Genomic DNA, 21251 nt, shown 5'->3' with positions numbered 1-21251 from the left:
TCTCTACCCTGTGGAGGTACCGATTTTCTCTAGAAGCTTTCTTATTTGACTCTTGTGAAATATGTATTTGTTTAGTTAATTAAGTCAGTGGAAGCAAATGGCTTGGTATAGTAAAGAATAGTTTGCTTGCTATGAGATTTCAGCATAAAATTGGGAGAATATTAACAATAATATTAAGTGATTGGAGTTAAAGGAGTTTCCACTGAAATTTCAGTTCCCTTCACACTCCATGTTTCTTGATCCAAGGATACTATTCCCTCTCCTCCTTTTCAGCAAACTAATTTTTATCTCACTTTCAGATTTCAACTTGCATGTCACGTTTTTTAGGAAGCCTTCCCTGATTTCCCCAAGACCTTTCCTATGTGTTCCTCTGCTACCTTCTTCTTAGCTCCATTATGCACTTGTCTCCCAACAAGGCTGTTAGCCCCAGTCAGACAATTTACATGTTGATTCACACTGTGTCTCTAGAACTGAGCACAGTGCCTTGAACATATTAGAGTATTATTGATTATTATTAATATTGAATGAATGAATAAATACAAACTTAGTTTCAAAATTAAACAGCAGCAAAAATGAGAATCCAGGAATATTCATGTTTATTTCCACCCCCTTCTCCTTCAAAAGCCCTTCCCATTTCCAAGCACCCCTTTTTCCTGCCTGGCAACTTCCTTACCAGATAAATATTCAAATCTAACTCCAGTTCAAAGGTTAACCAATCACCTGAAGTTACTGATAACAAAAGGAGTACTTCTTCCTGCTGTTATATGATAAAAATAATTTATACAGCATTTTCAGTTTCCATAGCACTTCACGTGAATTAAATGTCATGAGGAACATATATACATAAGAGTGGAACTTCAGGTTATGGGACTGATGTTTCTGGACATGTGGCCCTTCCTGAGACTCCTGTAGCAAGATGTTCACAGTGATTACTCACAAACCTATCTCTTGTGAGTAATCTGTGTATTCTGAGAATGGGTTTGTCAGAAGTAGGGCAAATGATACTAAAATAACCTTTCATATTTGTAAGGCACTTGACACTAGCTATTCCCAAAGGACCACATGTCCAGAAACATCAGTCCTAAAACCTGTCATTCCACTATCACCAATATATGCTCCTATTGACATTTATGACACTAGTTTTTCTTAGCAAATGGCTCAGTTAATAACTAATTACAATTCTTTCAAATACATGGGGAAAATTCTCTCCCCCTTTCTTCTCTCCCTCTTCATCCATACCCACACACACAAACACACATACACGCACACACAATTTAAAGTTAAGAGAAATGAAGGTTAGAATTTAAGCCCCTTGATTTTGTCCACAAAAATGATGAGAGTTAACACCATTGTCTTCCTGATTCCTGGTCCAGGGTTCATTTCCATGCCTCAGATGAGCATTGCCTTTTTCTCCTCCGATCCAAGCAAGTTATGTGACTAGTACCTCTTCTCATCCCATCCACCACATCAGTGTGAGAAAACTAGGGCTGTGCACAGGATAGCCAATGAATCACTGCTCTATAATTGCAGAGAAATGTTGTGTTGATTAGTGGGAGGCAACAGCTTTTCCACACTGCTGTGTCCACACTTAGATGTTATGCCACATTGAAACTGAAAGCCTTGATCTAGATAAGAATAACTGCCCAATTCTAATTTGTGACAGTCCAAACAAGAACAAACCATGTCATACTCATCCATCAGAAGCTCTTCTTACATCTTAATCAGGCAGGAAATTTCACACACGTTGTAAAGACATTCGTTACAGTTATCCATTTGTAATGTCAGAGCGAATGAAAACAGAGTGGCAAAACCTACAATTTAGTATCTTCCACAAAAGGAAAATATCTGCATTTCTCTTCCATCATCAAATCATATTAGCTCTATTGACTAAAACTCATCATTATATTAAGTATGTTTTAAAATAAAATCTGTCACATGTAAATATATCAGTCTAAGCACTGTCCTATCATTTTGCATACATTTGATTAATTCTCTAATTAATTCTGTGCATCTCCATTTCAAAGATGAGAAAATTGAGAAATATTCAGATTGTCTAATGAGATGTAGCAAGGAAGTAGTGAAGATTCAAACCTAAATCCCTCTGACATTCAAATTCATCCTCTTGGGGGAATTGGGAAGATGGCGGAAGAGTAAGACGTGGAGATCACCTTCCTCCCCACAGATACACGAGAAATACACCTACACGTGGAACAACTCCTACAGAACACCTACTGAACGCTGGCAGAAGACCTCAGACCTCCCAAAAGGCAAGAAACTCCCCACGAACCTGGGTAGGGCAAAAGAAAAAAGAATAAACAGAGACAAAAGAATAAGGACGAAACCTGCACCAGTGTGGGGGAGCTGTGAAGGAGGAAAGGTTTCCACACACTAGGAAGCCCCTTCGTGGGCAGCGACTGTGCGTGGCAGAGGGGGAAAGCTTCGGAGTCGTGGAGGAGAGCACAGCAACAGGGGTGCGGAAAGCAAAGCGGAGAGATTCCCGCACAGAGGATCAGTGCCGACCAGCACTCACCAGCCCGAAAGGCTTTTCTGCTCACCCGCCAGGGCAGGCGGGGCTGGGAGTTGAGGCTCGAGCTCTGGTCTGAGCACTGGGAGAGGACTGCGGTTGGCAGCATGAACACAATCTGCACGGGGTTAGTGCACCACGGCTAGCTGGGAGGGAGTCTGGGGAAAAGTCTGGACCAGCCGAAGAGGCAAGAGACTTTTTCTTCCCTCTTTGTTTCCTGGTGCGTGAGGAGAGGGGATTAAGAGCACTGCTTAAAGGAGCTCCAGAGATGGGCGCGAGCCAAGGCTAACAGGGCGGACCCCAGAGACGGGCATGAGATGCTAAGGATGCTGCTGCTACCACCAAGAAGCCTGTGTGTGAGCACGGGTCACTATCCACACCTCCCTTCCAGGGAGCCTGTGCAGCCCACCACTGCCAGGGTCCCGGAATCCAGGGACAACTTCCCTGGGAGAACGCATGGCATGCCTCAGGCTGGTACGACGTCCCTCTGGCCTCTGCCGCTGAAGGCTCGCCCCGCATCCACACCCCTCCCTCCCCTCGGCCTGCGTGAGCCAGAGTCCCCGAAGCAGCTGCTCCTTTAACCCCGTCCTCTCTGAGGGAAGAACACATGCCCTCCGGGGACCTACATGCAGAGGCGGGGCCAAATCCAAAGCTGAGCCCCTGGGAGCTGTGAGAATAAAGAAGAGAAAGGGAAATCTCTCCCAGCAGCCTCAGAAGCAGTGGATTAAAGCTCCACAGTCAACTTGATGTACCCTGCATCTGTGGAATACATGAATACACAACGGATCATCCCAAATTGAGGAGGTGGACTTTGAGAGCAAGATTTATTATTTTTTTCACTTTTCCTCTTTTTGTGAGTGTGTATGTGTATGCTTCTGTGTGATATTTTGTCTGTATAGCTTTATGTCACCATTTGTCCCAGGGTACTATCCGTCTGTTTTTGTTTTTCTTTTTAAAAAGTTTTTTTCCGTAATAATTATTTTTTATTTTAATAACTTTATTTTATTTTATCTTACTTTATTTTATTTTATCCTCTTTCTTTCTTTTCTTTCTGCCTTCCTTCCCTCCCTCCCTCCCTTGCTCCTTCCTTCCTTCCTTCCTTCCCTCCCTCCCTCCCTCCCTTCCTCCCTCCTTTCTTTCTTTCTTTCTTTCTTTCTTTCTTTCTTTCTTTCTTTCTTTCTTTCTTTCTTTCTTCTTTCTTTCTTTCTTTCTTTCTTTCTTTCTTCTTCTTTCTTTCTTTCTTTCTTTCTTTCTTTCTTTCTTTCTTTCTTTCTCTTTCTTTCTTTCTTTCTTTCTTTCTTTCTTTCTTTCTTTCTTTCTTTCTTTCTTTCTTTCTTTCTTTCTTTCTTTCTACTTTTTCTCCCTTTTATTCTGAGCCATGAAGATGAAAGGCACTTGGTTCTGCAGCCAGGAGTCAGTGCTGTGCCTCTGAGGTGGGAGAACCAACTTCAGGACACTGGTCCACAAGAGACCTCCCAGATCCACATAATATCAAACGTTGAAAATCTCCCAGAGATCTTCATCTCAACACCGGCACCCAGCTTCGCCCAACGACCAGCAAGCTACAGTGCTGGACACCCTATGCCAAACAACTAGCAAGACAGGGACACAACCCCACCCATTAGCAGAGAGGCTGCCTAAAATCATAATAACTCCACAGACACCTCAAAACACACCACAAGATGTGGACCTGCCCACCAGAAAGACAAGATCCAGCCTCATACACCAGAACACAGGCACTAGTCCCCTCCACCAGGAAGCCTACGCAACCCACTGAAACAACCTTAGCCACTGTAGACAGACACCAAAAACAATGGGAACTACGAACCTGCAGCCTGCAAAAAGGAGACCCCAAACACAGTAAGATAAGCAAAATGAGAAGACAGAAAAACACACAGCAGCTGAAGGAGCAAGTTAAAAACCCACCAGACCTAACAAACGAAGAGGAAATAGGCAATCTACCTGAAAAAGAATTCAGGATAATGATAGTAAAGATGACCAAAAATCTTGGAAATAGAATAGACAAAATACAAGAAACATTTAACAGAATTAGAAGAACTAAAGATGAAACAAACAATAATGAACAAAACAATAAATGAAATTAAAAATACTCTAGATGGGATCAATAGCAGAATAACTGGGGCAAAAGAACAGATAAGTGACCTGGAAGCTAAACTAGTGGAAATAACTACAGAAGAGCAGAATAAAGAAAAAAGAATGAAAAGAACTGAGGACAGTCTCAGAGACCTCTGGGACAACATTAAACGCACCAACATTCAAATTATAGGGGTTCCACAAGAAGAAGAGAAAAAGAAAGGGACTGAGAAAATATTTGAAGAGATTATAGTTGAAAACTTCCCTAATATGGGAAAGAAAATAGTTAATCAAGTCCAGGAAGCACAGAGAGTCCCATACAGGATAAATCCAAGGAGAAATATGCCAATACACATATTAATCAAACTGTCAAAAATTAAATACAAAGAAAACATATTAAAAGCAGCAAGGGAAAAACAACAAATAACACACAAGGGAATCCGCTTAAGATTAACAACTGATCTTTCAGGAGAAACTCTACAAGCCAGAAAGGACTGGCAGGACATATTTAAAGTGATGAAGGAAAAAAACCTACAACCAAGATTACTCTACCCAGCAAGGAGCTCATTCAGATTTGATGGAGAAATTAAAACCTTTACAGACAAGCAAAAGCTGAGAGTTCAGCACCACCAAACCAGCTTTACAACAAACGCTAAAGGACTTTCTCTAGGCAAGAAACACAAGAGAAGGAAAAGACCTACAATAACAAACCCAAAACAATTAAGAAAATGGGAATAGGAACATACATATCGATAATTACCTTAATGTAAAGGGATTAAATGCTCCCACTAAAAGACAAGGACTGGCTGAATAGATACAAAAACCAGACCCATAAATATGCTGTCTACAAGAGACCCACTTCAGACCTAGAGACACATACAGACTGAAAGTAAGGGGATCAAAAAAGATATTCCATGCAAATGGAAACCAAAAGAAAGATGGAGTAGCAATTCTCATATCAGACAAAATAAACTTTAAAATAAAGACTATTAGAAGAGACAAAGAAGGACACTACCTAATGATTAAGGGACCGATATAAGAAGAAGATATAACAATTGTAAATATTTATGAACCCAACATAAGTGCACCTCAATACAAAACGCAAACACTAACACCCATAAAAGGGGAAATTGTCAGTAACACATTCATAGTAGGGCACTTTAACGTCCCACTTTCAACAATGGACAGATCATCCAAAATGAAAATAAATAAGGAAACACAAGCTTTAAATGATACATTAAACAAGATGGACTTAATTGATATTTATAGGGCATTCCATCCAAAAACAACAAAATACACATTTTTCTCAAGTACTCATGGAACATTCTCCAGGATAGATCATATCTTGGATCACAAATAAGCCTTGGTAAATTTAAGAAAATTGAAATTGGATCAAGTATCTTTTCGGACCACAACACTATGATACTAGATATTAACTACAGGAAAAGATCTGTAAAAAAATATAAACACTTGGAGGCTAAAGAATACACTACTTAATAACGAAGTGATCACTGAAGAAAAAAAAAAAGAGGAAATCAAAATATACCTAGAAACAAATGACAATGGAGACACAACAACATAAAACCTATGGGATGCAGCAAAAGCAGGTCTAAGAGGGAAGTTTATAGCAATACAATCCTACCTTAAGAAACAGAAAACATCTTGAAAAAATAACCTAACCTTGCACCTAAAGCAATTAGAGAAAGAAGAATTAAAAAAAAACAAAGTTAGCAGAAGGAAAGAAATCATAAAAATCAGATCAGAAATAAATGAAAAAGAAATGAAGGAAACAATAGCAAAGATCAATAAAACTAAAAGCTGGTTCTTTGAGAGGTTAAACAAAATTGATAAACCATTAGCCAGACTCATCAAGCAAAAAAGGGAGAAGACTCAAATCTATAGAATTAGAAATGAAAAAGGAGAAATAACAACTGAAACTGCAGAAATACAAAAAATCATGAGAGATTACTACAAGAAATTCTATACCAATAAAATGGACAACCTGGAAGAAATGGACAAATTCTTAGAAAAGCACAACCTGCCAAGACTGATTCAGGAAGAAATAGAAAATCTAAATAGGCCAATCGCAAGCACTGAAGTTGAAACTGTGATTAAAATTTTTCCAACAAACAAAAGCCCAGGACCAGATGGCTTCATAGGTGAATTCTATCAAATATTTAGAGAAGAGCTAACATCTGTCCTTCTCAAACTCTTCCAAAATATACCGGAGGGAGGAATACTCCCAAACTCATTCTACATGGCCATCATCACCCTAATACCAAACCAGAAAAGGATGTCACAAAGAAAGAAAACTACAGGCCAATATCACTGATGAATATAGATGCAAAAGTCCCCAACAAAATACTAGCCAACAGAATCCAACAGCACATTAACAGGATCATACACAATGGTCAAATGGGGTTTATTCCAGGAATGCAAGGATTCTTCAATATATGCAAATCTAACAACATGATACACCATATTAACAAATTGAAGGAGAAAAACCATATGATCATCTCAAGAGATGCAGAGAAAGCTTTCGACAAAATTCAACACCCATTTATGATAAAAACCCTGGAGAAAGTAGGCATAGAGGGAACTTTCCTTAACATAATAAAGTCCATATATGACAAAACCACAGCCACCATCGTCCTCAATGGTGAAAAACTGAAAGCATTTCCACTAAGATCAGGAACAAGATAGGGTTGCCCACTCTCACCACTCTTATTCAACACGATTTTGCAAGTTTTAGCCACAGCAATCAGAGAAGAAAAGAAAATAAAAGGAATCCAAATTGGAAAATAAGAAAAGCTGTCACTGTTTGCAGATGACATGATACTATACATAGAGAATCCTAAAGATGCTACCAGAAAACTACTGGAGCTAATCAATGAATTTGGTAAAGTAGCAGGATACAAAATTAAAGTACAGAAATGTCTGCATTCCTATACACTAATGATGCAAAATGTGAAAGTGAAATCAAGAAAACACTCCCATTTACATTGCAACAAAAAGAATAAAATATCTAGGAATAAACCTACCTAAGGAGACAAAAGACCTTATGCAGGAAATTATAAGACACTGATGAAAGAAATTAAAGATGATACAAATAGATGGAGAGATATACTATGTTCTTGGATTAGAAGAATCAACATTGTGAAAATGACTCTACTACACAAAGCAATCTACAGATTCAATGCAATCCCTATGAAACAACCACTGACATTTTTCACAGAACTAGAGCAAAAAAATTTCACAATTTGTATGGAAACATAGAAGATCCCGAATAGCCAAAGCAATCTTGAGAACAAAAAATGGAGCTGGAAGAATCAGGCTCCCTGACTTCAGACTATACTACAAAGCTACAGTAATCAAGACAGTATGGTACTGGCACAAAAACAGAAAGATAGATCAATGGAACAGGATAGAAAGCCCAGAGATAAACCCACGCACATATGGTCACCTTATCTTTGATAAAGGAGGCAGGAATGTACAGTGGCGAAAGGACAGCCTCTCCAATAAGTGGTGATGGGAAAACTGGACCGGTACATGTAGAAGTATGAGATTAGATCACTCCCTAACACCATACACAAAAATAAACTCAAAAAGGATTAAAGACCTAAATGTAAGGCCAGAAGCTATCAAACTCTTAGAGGAAAACATAGGCAGAGCACTCCATGACATAAATCACACAGCAATATCCTTTTTGACCCACCTTCTAGAGAAATGGAAATAAAAACAAAAATGAACAAATTGGACCTAATGAAACTTCAAAGCTTTTGCACAACAAAGGAAACCATAAATAAGACCAAAAGACAACCCTCAGAATGGGAGAAAATAGTTGCAAATGAAGCAACTGACAAAGGATTAATTTCCAAAATTTACAAGCAGCTCATGCAGCTCAATAACAAACAAACAAACAACCCAATCCAAAAATGGGCAGAAGACCTAAATAGACATTTCTCCAAAGAAGATATACAGACTGCCAACAAACACATGAAAGAATGGTCAACATCATTAATCATTAGAGAGATGCAAATTAAAACTACAATGAGATATCATCTCACACCAGTCAGAATGACCATCATCAAAAAATCTAGTAACAATAAATGCTGGAGAGGGTGTGGAGACAAGGGAACACTCTTGCACTGCTGGTGGGAATGTGAATTGGTACAGCCACTATGGAGAACAGTATGGAGGTTTCTTAAAAAACTACAAATAGAACTACCATATAACCCAGCAATCCCACTACTGGGCATATACACTGAGAAAAACATAATTCATAAAGAGTCGTGTACCAAAATGTTCATTGCAGCTCTATTTACAATAGACAGGAGATGGAAACAACCTAAGTGTCCATCATCGCATGAATGGATATAGAAGATATGGCAGAAATATACAATGGAATATTACTTAGCCATAAAAAGAAATGAAATTGAGCTATTTGTAGTGAGGTGGATGGACCTAGAGTCTCTCATACAGAGTGAAGTATGTCAGAAAGAGAAAAATAAATACTGTATGCTAACACATATATATGGAATTTAAGGAAAAAAAATGTCATGAAGAACCTAGGGGTAAGACAGAAATAAAGGCACAGATCTACTAGAGAATGGACTTGAGGATATGGGGAGGGGGATTGGTAAGCTGTGACAAAACGAGAGAGTGGCATGGACTTATACACACTACCAAACGTAAAATAGATAGTGGGAAGTAGACGCATAGCACAGGGAGATCAGCTCTGTGCTTTGTGACCACGTAGAGGGGTGGGATAGGGAGGGTGGGAGGGAGGGAGATGCAAGAGGGAAAAGATGTGGGAACATATGTATATGTATAACTGATTCACTTTATTATAAAGCAGAAACTAGCACGCCATTGTAAAGCAATTATACTCCGATAAAGATGTAAAAATACAAGCAAAAAAAAACAAAAAAAAAAACAAATTCATCTTCTTTAGCACACATACGTTTTACATGCAGTAGGATCATGGACTTGATTGCAACAGTGAAAATATTTTGGTCCAATTGAAAATTGTCATTAATGGATTTGTTCACTTCACCTAAAGATAATTGTGGGAGGTATCTCTTTCCTTGAATTAAGTATTCTAACTTTTGAGTAGACTTCATGATATAGTGTATATACCATGAAAGGTCAATGGTTTTCTTTTGGTCCTGCCAGTAGGGTTTTCTACAGTGACACTTGCCCTGCTTTCTGAGGCTGTTCCCTGCCAATTGTCCTCAGGTATCCTAATCCTTTGTCTAAAAAATTCATCTTCCAGGTTTAATCCAATCCTAGGCTACAGTGAGTAGAAGTAGCTCACACTTCCAAAGGTCCCACTTCAACTTTCCAGGGCAAACAGATTTCCTTCCTTAATTCTTTTTCCCTTCATCATCCCGAACACCACAGCACCTTAGGCTCTCTGGTCCATTCTCTGATGGTGCTGTCTTCACTCTAGTTCAAGACTTGTGTGTTAAGATTTGTATCTAGCCGCTGGCCCTTTACAATGTTGATCACTAACTAACATATCTCGTGCAATTGCTAGATTTTCTTTTCCCCTTACCTCCTACTTTCCTTATGCATTCTTCCTGATGAGACAAAACCAATGGAAAAAGCAGAGAACAGAGAAAGATAGTTTGAAGGCATAATAATACAAAGAAAATAATGTGTTGAAAGTTGTTCAATATCAGCAAAAGAATTTTTTTTCCTCTGTTATGTTTGCTTGGCTTTTTCTGATAGATATTTTACCCTGACAGTGCTAATGGAACTAAAATGCCTTCTAAGAAAAATATGGATCTGTTTACAGAATAGCTATGGGGATGAGACACAGAAACATTAAGTCTGTGTTGCTACTCCAGGCTGGAGGAAGGATTCTAGGACAGGGTGGAAGTAATGAAAGAAAGGATTATGAAAAATAGGGTAAAAGGAGATAGAAGATAATAGAATTCATGAATTCCCTTCTGAGATTATTAAATGGGAACAGCAAAAAAGTGTTTTGTGCTATCTCCTAGACTCTGTGTTTATAATTGCAAAATAGTACAATATTTTTTTTTTAAGGTAGAGATCTAGTCACACTAAGTATACTCTGGATATATAGATTTGAATCATCAGTAGGAGCTGATGGATATTAGGAAGTTGTGAGAATGTTTGCCAAAGATTTCAGCATCACATTTTTATTTCCTGGTTGCCTATAGGAAAGGAAAAGCCAGAGTTGAAGTGCCAATCTCTGTATCAGGCAAATGACCCACTTATATTTTCTTCAGAACAGGGTGAACTTTGCTGTAAACCTCCCAGAAGAAATAATAAAGCACTAGAAAATACTCCACCTACTCTCCGACTTGGTGGTGTTCTCCTACTAAAACCTGGAGGGGACAATCTCTCTATTCAAACCTATATATTATTTCTGATTTTGTCTCTTTTCTAAAATATCTGAAGTCAATAACAAAATCCAGTAAAATTAAAGTCATATTATGTTCTATATTTTCTATTTCTTTTTACTTTAATAACCATATATTTTTCTGAGAATTTGAAACAATTTTCTTTTTTCTTAACCGCCATCATTTCACTTTCACCTTTTAGGTTAATAATTCAGAAGTGTTTCTATACTGATTATAGTTTTACTAAGTGTGTAACAGGAAATATCATTAATATAAGAGCAACTTTGGGGCTTCTCTGGTGGCGCAGTGGTTGAGAGTCCGCCTGCCGATGCAGGGGACGCGGGTTCGTGCCCCAGTCTGGGAAAATCCCACATGCCGCGGAGCAGCCGGGCCCATGAGCCATGGCCACTGAGCCTGCGCGTCTGGAGCCTGTGCTCCACAACAGTGAGAGGCCCGCGTACCAAAAAAAAAAAAAAAAAAAAAAAAAAAAGCAACTTGGGTCATTCAGTCTATTCCAGGAATAGCAAGGCATGACTGTCTTGCTACTGGGAATATCAATCTTAGGGTTCAGGCTGGAGTTTTACTGATGCCCTGTGGCAATGTATTACATATTTTGACTAAAATCTCAGATATTATTCTTAGTATTTAGCTTCAAAGTTTTAACTCTATATGATAAAATACATTTTTGTTTCCAGATTTTAAAATGCCTCAGCCCCTCTAATTAATCCAAGTCTCTGTTTTATTTTTTTGTTTGTTTTGGAAAATAGACACTTGGTACTAGATACCAAAATAAGATGCATATTCAGTATTCAGAAAAATATTTTTTTTCAAAAATATACCTTTTTTGGTTTATTAATCAATCAATACATCATCTAATTCCACAAAATTCCACAAAAGTAGAATTCTGTCAATGAGGAAAAAGAGGAGGAAGGATATCCAATTGCTCATACCCTGCCTTCTCTAGAAGTGTTCCTTCATTACAGCAGCCCATAAAGATGATTCCATCCCTTAACTTTAATTCTGCCTCTGTGTGGATCGTACAGACTGTTATTTGATTTTACAGTGTCTTATAAACTGTGTGTTTACACTGTCTTTTTGTTTACACAGTTTTGTGTTTCATGACAGTTTCTTTCCTGAAATAGATGCTATTTGAAGCATTTACAAAATGGATGATACTTGAGTTCAGCATTAACTGCAAAGAAGGATTCTCATGAAACAAACAATGCAATGGCATGCCCATCTGGTGTCAGAATTTCTACCAAAGGCCCAAAGAGAACAGCATGAGTCCATAAGTGTTCCCACAAAGGCACAGAAAGATGTGTCCCTACAGGACTCACAGAGATGGATCTGACTACTCCTTTGACACCCACCTCACCCCACCCTGCTTTTAAAACAGACTAGAAATTTGAGGTAATGAGCTTTTAGCCTAGGGAAAAGTGCTCTGTATGGTCTCCCTTCCTACCTCATAGGAAGAGAAATGAAGACCCCTCGAAGAAAACCAAGTTGATGTCTTAAATATTTGAAAGAAGAAAAGTTGAGCAATGCATTCCTTTTCTGAGTGTTCTTTTACTCCAGTTTGTATAGACTCTTCATTCTGTCACCAGAGAATAACTTCATAATTTCCTAGATGAGCTTAACCCACGGCTGCTGGAGTTTGAACGGTATAACCGAGCATAAAGGCTGGTACTTTCTTCCTTCTTGAAAGATTTGGAAGTGAGAATTTGGCTTGTCAAAGACATGAAGTTTCACCAACTAAGTGGATACCATAAAAAGTGGCTGCTTACTTATCTTATTAGGTTCACCTTAAACACTACATTATCCCTGAAGGAGTCCTTGGTTTTTACTACTCCCTGCTTCTGAGATTTTAGTTATGGTATCCATCACTTTCTTCACAAACATTTATCAAGCACTTTTATCATCTCAATTTCACTTAACGCAGAAATTAAAAAATGAAGTCATCTCTGTCTTTAAGGAGCTTACAGCCTTGCAGTATGAAAGTGAATGCATACAAGGTAAAGCAGTGATCTAAAGGAGTTATTCTTCTCTACCTAGGGCTGGAGGAGTGTGATCTCATGGGAAGCAAGGAGTCAGCATCAAAGAAAGTTTGAGAGAAGAAGAAGGAAGAAGTGGGTTCTAACGGATATCTTGGGCTATTAGATATTCTTTTTTGCTCTAACTTAGATACTGTCTCCTAAATAAGAAAGATTTTTTTCTCTATCTCAAGCTGTTGAAACAGAATATAGAAATAGAATATAGTCATATGGTTAGTCCTTAATAGTCCAAAGTCATGTAAGGCAAATTATCAGAAGTGTAAAATCCAAGAAGGAAGATGAGGGAGTTAGTTGGTAGCATGACATAAGATAATTAAACATGAGAGTTAGAGTTAAACTATGTTAATAAGAGAACACTGGAGTTAAATTCTAGAAACAAGTCTGTCTAAAGATCCAGGAGTGGTGTTGAGTGCAGAACCCATCTCTATGCAGCCCCCAGCATTTTTCCCCTGCTTACCTTGAGTACACTTGAGATGTGGCTAAGGTGTTCAAAGTCAGTACCCTCTTCTTTAGCTATGTTAGGTGAGAATCCATTTCTTGTGAATAGACTATAATAACAGATGTAAACAACTAAAGTAAGTAAGAAGTTTCATGTGAAAATGTTATTAATAGAGATGCAAACTCTATGTTAGTAGAGGCAGAGAAATCTCCTATATTTTAAGTATCTTGAGGATCCACAATGTCTTTTTTCACCTTTATTTTTATACCTTTTATGTGTAGAAAAAATATCTTACAGATTATAATTTCTCTATCAATGTTTACAAGAGTTTAAGTAAATTAAATCATTAATGATCACCTTTGTGACCAGGCACTATAGAGGAGGTGAGGACATAACTAATAAGATAGAATCATTGTTTTCAAGGGATTTACTATCTCTCAAGAAAAAGAAACACCAAATAGACAATTTCAATGCAGGACAAGTGTGGAAATAGTAAAATCTAAGTAATTTAACTTCTGGGGAAAATAAATGTTTGCGATAGAAAGGTAAAAATAGGCATAAAAAGGTAAGCTTTTGTTGTTTGTTTGTTTGTGCTGATTTCTGCTACTTGTGAATCTTTCTTAATGATCTTCCTTACTTGTACCTTTTAAGGAGAAGTATTTACTCCCCAAAGAGTAAGTCATAAAGCTTCAACTAGTGGCTGCATGATTTTGTGAACAATATGTTGGGTGAGAGGATTTGAATTTCCTTAAGAGACATGTTAATAACAATTTGGGTAAGTTACTTTCTGTCTGAGATCTACCCAGATTTACCCATGTGGGGAAAATTCATCAGAGTTCTGTTCTTCCCTTGGACTTGCTTTCGAGGTCCTGTAGTAAGGGAGTCACACCAAATATGTTCATCAATTTCATAATGACCATGAAATCGTCTACAAATTTTTATGAATACTGAGTAGACATAGAATAAAATTACTGATCTCAATTGGGATTTTATTATGGGAATGTGGTAATATTTATATTGTCTCCTGTTTTGTTCTCAAGAATTCAGAATAGCATAACTGCTATATATGGGCTGGGTTAGAATATCTTGTAATTTGGGGGCTTGGCTAAGTAATTTTTATGTCTCATTCTAACATTAAACAAACCTGCAAATTTTAGTTTTTATTTCTCAAACTAGATTTTTGGGAATCTCCAGAGGCAACTGGCTATTTTTAAGAAAAATCTCAGCAATGCTATTTCGTTCTTAAAAGTCCAAAACTAGTTGATAATAAACTTTCTTGATTTTCTGCTTTTTATAATGGTGGATATTTCTGTATAAATTTATGAATTTAAAGTTACCAGGTTAACCAAAAGATTTTATTCATCAATCAGATCACAAAGGATTATTCAAGGAGAAAATCCTCTTTGAAAGTAGCTGAAAAATAAGGTAATCTTTTTTTTTAAATAGCTTTATTGAGATATAATGGATATAGAAAAAAATTCATATATTTAATGGCTACAATTTGATGAGTTTAGACATATGCAAACTCCCATGATACCATACCATAATCAAGGTAATAGACATATCCAACCCCTCCCAATGTTTTCTTGTGTCCCTTTGTTTTTGCTTTGTTTTGTTTGTGGTAAGAACACTTAACATGAGAATCACCTTCTTAACAACTTTGGAAGTGCACAATACTGCATTGTTAACTGCAGGCACTATGCTGTACAGCAGATCTCTAGGACTTACTCATTCAGCATAACTAAAATTTTATACCTGTTGAACAGCCAAGAATACACAGCAGGGAAAGGATTGTTTCTTCAACAAATGGTGTTGGGAAAACTGAATATCCACTTGCAAAAAAAAATGAAATTGGACTCCTACCTTATAGTATCATATACAAAAATCAACTCAAAATGAATTAAAGACTTAAACATAAGGCCTGAAATTATAAAACTCCTGAAGGTTACCTTTGTTTTAACTTTATTGAAAAACTTTTTATTTAATTCATCAAAAGAAGTTAAAAACAGAGAAAAAATAGCTATCAGCAGGTCAAGGATACTATTACTTTAATATAATTTTCCTTTGTACAATAGAGACAAGAAGAAACAATGTTTTTGTTGTTGTTTAGCCTTTCTGTAAAATGTAATTTTAAAATTATGTTTACTACAAAAGTAGTTAGATACATGGATAGATCCCCAAATGTCCAAACATACATCAGCTCAGGCAAATAAAAGGGAAATGAGGTATATAGAATATTAATTAACGTTTGGATATCTTGAAGGCTCTTTTTAACCCTCAATTTTTTATTAGGTTTCCATTCCTCTTTTCTTTTTTGTATTTTAAGGGGATATGATATTTTTTATGCAAATTAATAAAGCTCAATTTAATGCTCATTATAATCAAAATCAGATAATAAAAGATAATTGGGGCATTTTCAATTATGATATATTAAGCCATTAACAGCAAGGTCAATTGTTTGAGTTTTTCTCTGATTAGAAAATATTTTAGATATTTAGATATTTAGATTTTTCTCTTTTTATATTTATATTTATATTTAGATATTTCTCTTTTTTTGCCTTCTCTTATCCATGTCTGTATATCTGATTGAAGTAAAGTATTCTTAATCATGAAAATTATGTAACTGCTTTGATGTATTCTTTGAATTTCCCACTAAAGTACAGAAGTTCAACTCTGTAAAACCTACTATGTGACCTATATAAATTAAAACATTTTGGAATTCAGAGAAATCAGATAAAGAACTCTTTGAGAGAGAGAATAGTTTTATCTCCTTTGGTGAGCCACAGAAACTTTGTTTCCTCATCAGAGAAAAGATGTACAATTAGCAGATAGAATATATTTATAAGAGCTTCCTTTTCTAAATAGCTTTCATAAAAGAGAGCTGGTCTTTGCTCCATGGTCAAAAAGCTCAGCTTTTCTAAGTTCACAACATAATTATATCTGCTGAATTGCAATTGAAGTGGAAACATTGGAATTCTTTTCTTCTGTTTGTTATAATGCCATTCTCTGTCTCTACTGCATATAACTCAGTATATAATTTCAAAATATATATCCAATGGATATTTGGTAAGATCTTACAGGTGAAGTTTTTGAAGAGTTTCTGGTCAAATAATGTTAAGGCAAAAACTATGTTTCACCATTATAGTATTTATCAGAACCTTTGATATAATGACTTGGGTCATTATATATTATTATATTATATATTACAGCTTGGGTCCTAGAGTGGAAGTGGGTGGAGAATAATATACCAGTTTGCCATCTTAAACTCCATTATCCTGGAATAAATATTGACATTTATCTAAAAATACTTCCCTTGGGCTTAAGAGCTAAAAACAAACACTAATTACCATATATACTTCCATTTTTAATATTCCCTACTACACTGCCACTGAAACCCCAAGAAAATGATAATTTTTTAAAGTACATACACAAACTTTTTAATACATTTCTTCATTGGCAAAAATGTATGGTATCCACAGACACCTCAAATGAAGGGAAAGCAGGAATCCTGAAATGTAAGCCAGCATTTAAGGTAGCTTTCAAGAGGGAGAAATTGCCAACCACAGGTACCTGTAGTTTTAGCCTTATTGCCAATACAGGACAGTGATAAAAGGAGGATAAGCCTCAAATGGGGAGTTTAATAGAAGATCCACACATAAAGCTGCTGCTGAAGGGAGCAGTAGGATACTAGATTGTATCAACCTTGATTCTATCAGTGGGAAGAAGTAAGCTCTCACAGAAGATAATATCAAGCTTGTCATTGAGTTTTCATCTGAAATTTGCAATACTTGTAAAAGTTAAAAAAAACAAAGATTATTTTAAAGTGGTATCCCCAGTACCCTGCCAAAAGCAAACAAAAATAAATAAAAAATAGACACCATCGAATAATTACATCAAAGTAATATGAGCTCACAATTAAAAGCTACCAAAGCGGAAAAAAAAGCCACTAAAAGTGAAAAACACCAGAAACAACCAACACAAAATATGAATTGAAAATATTCCAAATATTTAAATTATCAGGCATAGAACAAAAATTGGTATATGTAATCTGTCTAGATAATTAAAGGTTATTGAAAATATAACTATGGTATATGACAATACTAAACTGACTGAGTAAATTTGAAAATAATTTCCCAGAGAATTTATAGAGATAAAAAAAGTATAGAAATCAAAACTTTAAATGACACAGACAGCTTTAAAATAGATTTCACTGAAGTGTGAAGTATTTATTCAAAAAATAGAGCCTAAAAATTACAAGGAATTTATCACAGAGAGATAAAGTACCTTAAAAACTCTGTTTTAATATGAAAGAGCAAATAAGAGACATGAGTAGAGAGTACAAAGTCCCGTTATATATCTAATTGGAGATTCCAGAAATAATGAAGAGAAAGATGGTGAGATAATATTTTAAAAGATAAAGGAGGAAACCACTAAAAAAGACAAAGTAAAGTAATAAAACAGTAAAGTATAACCAATATAATGAGAGAAAATGAATCATATAAAATGCTCAGAACTACAAAAGGCAAAAAAAAAATTGTAACTATGTGATGATGGATGTTAACCTAACTGTGGTAATAATTTTATAATATGTACACATATCAAATTATGTTGTATAGCTGAAACTAATGTTATGTCAATTATACCTCAAATAAAAAAAAACACACACCAAGAGCACAGGTCCACTTATATGCTTTTTTTTTCAGTAATACACACTACAGTACTACATGATCTGTGGTTGGTTGAATCTACTGATGCAGAAACACAGATACAGAGGTCAGACTGTAAAGTTATAAGCACATTTTTTTTATTGTGCTGAGGGTCTGTGACCCTAACCCATGCATTGTGAAGGGTGAACTGTCATTAATGACTATAGCAAAGTTAAAGGAGACAAAGTTAATATATAAAATTTAATCACTTTCTTACATGCTAATAATGAACAAGAGAAATTTGAAATTAAAAATACAATATGTATATTAGCATACCAAAAATTAATTAATTAGGTGTAAATCTAACAAAATATCTATAAGATCTACATGAGAAAAAAATACAAGTCTCAGATAAAATGAAAGAAGAACTAAATAAATGGAGAGATATTCCATTTTCTTGGATAGGAAGATTCAATTTTGTCAAGATATCAATTCTTTCCAAAATAATCTATATATTCACTACAAGCCCAATCAATATTCCAGAAAGCTTTTTTGTGGATATTGTCATACTGATTCTAAAGTTTATATGGAGAGGCGAAAGACTCAAAATAGCTAGTGATGTTAAAGGAGAAGAACAAAGTTGGAAAACTGACAGTACCTGACTTCAAGTCTTACTATAAAGCTATAGTACTCGAGACAGTCTGATATCAATAAACAAATAGACATATCAATGGACCAAAAGAGACAGTCCCAAAATAGACCTACATAAATAAATAGTCAATTCATTTTTGACAGAGAAGCAAAGGCCATACAATGGAGCAAAGATAATCTTTTCAACAAACAATACTGGAAAAACTGGACACTCACATACCAAAAAAAAAAAAAAAAAATCTAGACACAGACTTTATACCCTTCACAAAAATTAACTAAAACTGGATCACAGACTTAAAGATAGAATGAAAACTATAAAAATTCTAAAGATAACATAGGAAGAAACTTAAATGACATCGAATATGGCCACAATATTTTATATACAGTACCAAAGTCATTATCCATGAAAGAAATAATTTTTGAGCTGGACTTCATTATTTTTTTTTTAAATCTGATCTACAAAAGACAATGTCAAGAGAATGAGAAGACAAGCCATAGACTGGAAGAAAATCTTTGCAAGAGTCACATATGATAAAGGACTGTTTTCCAAGGTATACAAATAACTCATAAAACTCAATAATAAGAAAACAAACAACTTGATTAAAAACATTGGAAAATTGGCCAATTGGACAACTCACCGAAAAAGATATACAGATGGTAAATAAGCATATGAAAAGATATTCCCAACCATATGTCATCAGAGAGATACAAATAAAGCAGCTATAAGATACCACTACACACTTATTAGAAAGGCCAGTATCTGGGACACTGAAAATAACAAATACTAACAAAGAAGTTGATCATCAGAAACCCTCATTCATTGCCAGTGGTAATACAAAATGGTTCAGCCACTTTGGAAGATAGTTTGGTGGTTTATTACACAACTAAACATATTCTTACCATACAATCCAGCAATCACTCTCCTTGATTTTTACCCAAAGAGTTGAAAACATGTCCTACACAAAAACCTGCACACAGATATTTATTGCAGATTTATTCATAATTGCCAAAACTTGGAAGCAACTAAGACATTTTTTAGTCAGTGAATGGAAAAGTAAACTATGGTACATCCCAACAATGGAATATTATTTAGCAATAAAAAGAAATGAGCAATTAAGCCATGAAAATACAGGAAAGAGCCTCATGTGCATATTTCTAAGTAACAGAAGCCAATTTGAAAAGGCTGCATACTATTTGATTCCAACCATATGACATTTTAGAAAAGACAAAACTACTGAGACAGTGAAAAGATCAGTGGTTACCAAAGGTAGGCAGGGAGAGATGAGCAGACAGAGCAGAGAGGATTTTTAGGACAGTAAAAATACTCTGTATGATGTCATAATGTTAGATACATGTCATTATATTTGTCCAAATCATCACACTCATCACATAAAGAGAGAAACATAATGTAAACTATGGACTTTAGGGAATTATGATGTGTCAGTGTAGGTTTACCAATTTTAACAAATGTACTGCTCTGGTAGAAGATGTTGGTAATGGGAGAGGCAGTGCATATGTATGTGGTTAGGGTAGGGGGTATACAGGAAATTTGTGTATTCCCGTTTTAATTCTGTTGAAAAATTAAAACCACTCAAATAATAAAATCTTAATAAAACTAATTCTGAAAAAAGGGATAAAGGATGGCAATTTTCTCGAAATCATAACACATTAATCATTAGAATAAAGAAGCCCAATGAATCCTAAGTACATGAGTAACAAGAAATACACTCATGTGTCTAAATCAGACTACAGCATATCAAAGCCAATGGTAACAACTTAAAATCAGTAAGATAAAAAGATAAATTAACAAACTGACTTTCCAAAGGTAACAATGTAAACAAAATAGAGGGAAACAGTATTTTCATGGTGCTAAAAGAACATAAGTGTCAGCCTAATATTGTATACCTAGATTTCAAGAAGATTGATGAAGTACAAACATTTTCAAACCAGTAAAGGCTGAGAGTTTATTATCAATCAGTTTTTACTAAGGTCATTTCTAGTAGTTTTATTCAGTCAAAGGCATGAGGACCAAAGATGGATGTTCTCAGAAGCTAAAGAAACATTGAACCAAAAAACCTGGTAAATATGGGTGTAAATATAAACAAATATTGCCTTATGAAAACATAGCAATGCTTTTTTCTGAGATTGAAATTGAGAAAGCTATAATACTGGATAATATTTGATTATGTAGAGATCAAAGTGATATTGCCTTTATTTCCTCAGAATACTTTATAGAAGAGAAATAAATTTGAATAACTTTAGAATTTTCAAGTATAATATCTGAAATGAAACATTTAGAATAATTACCAAACAAATGGGAAAAGAATGTAAATGTCAGACTATCAAAGGGAAAATAATAGAACAAGACCTCCTATCTCTCAATTAAAAAGAAGAAAGGAGAAAACATTGTCATCCAAAAGAATGCAAAATAGAACAACACAAAAGTGAGAAAGCAGATAAACTGAAAGCACAAAG

This window comes from Stenella coeruleoalba, assembly GCF_951394435.1.
Source record: "Stenella coeruleoalba genome assembly, chromosome: 8".
Taxonomy (NCBI): Eukaryota; Metazoa; Chordata; class Mammalia; order Artiodactyla; family Delphinidae; genus Stenella; species Stenella coeruleoalba.
This window is presented reverse-complemented; position numbering follows the sequence as displayed.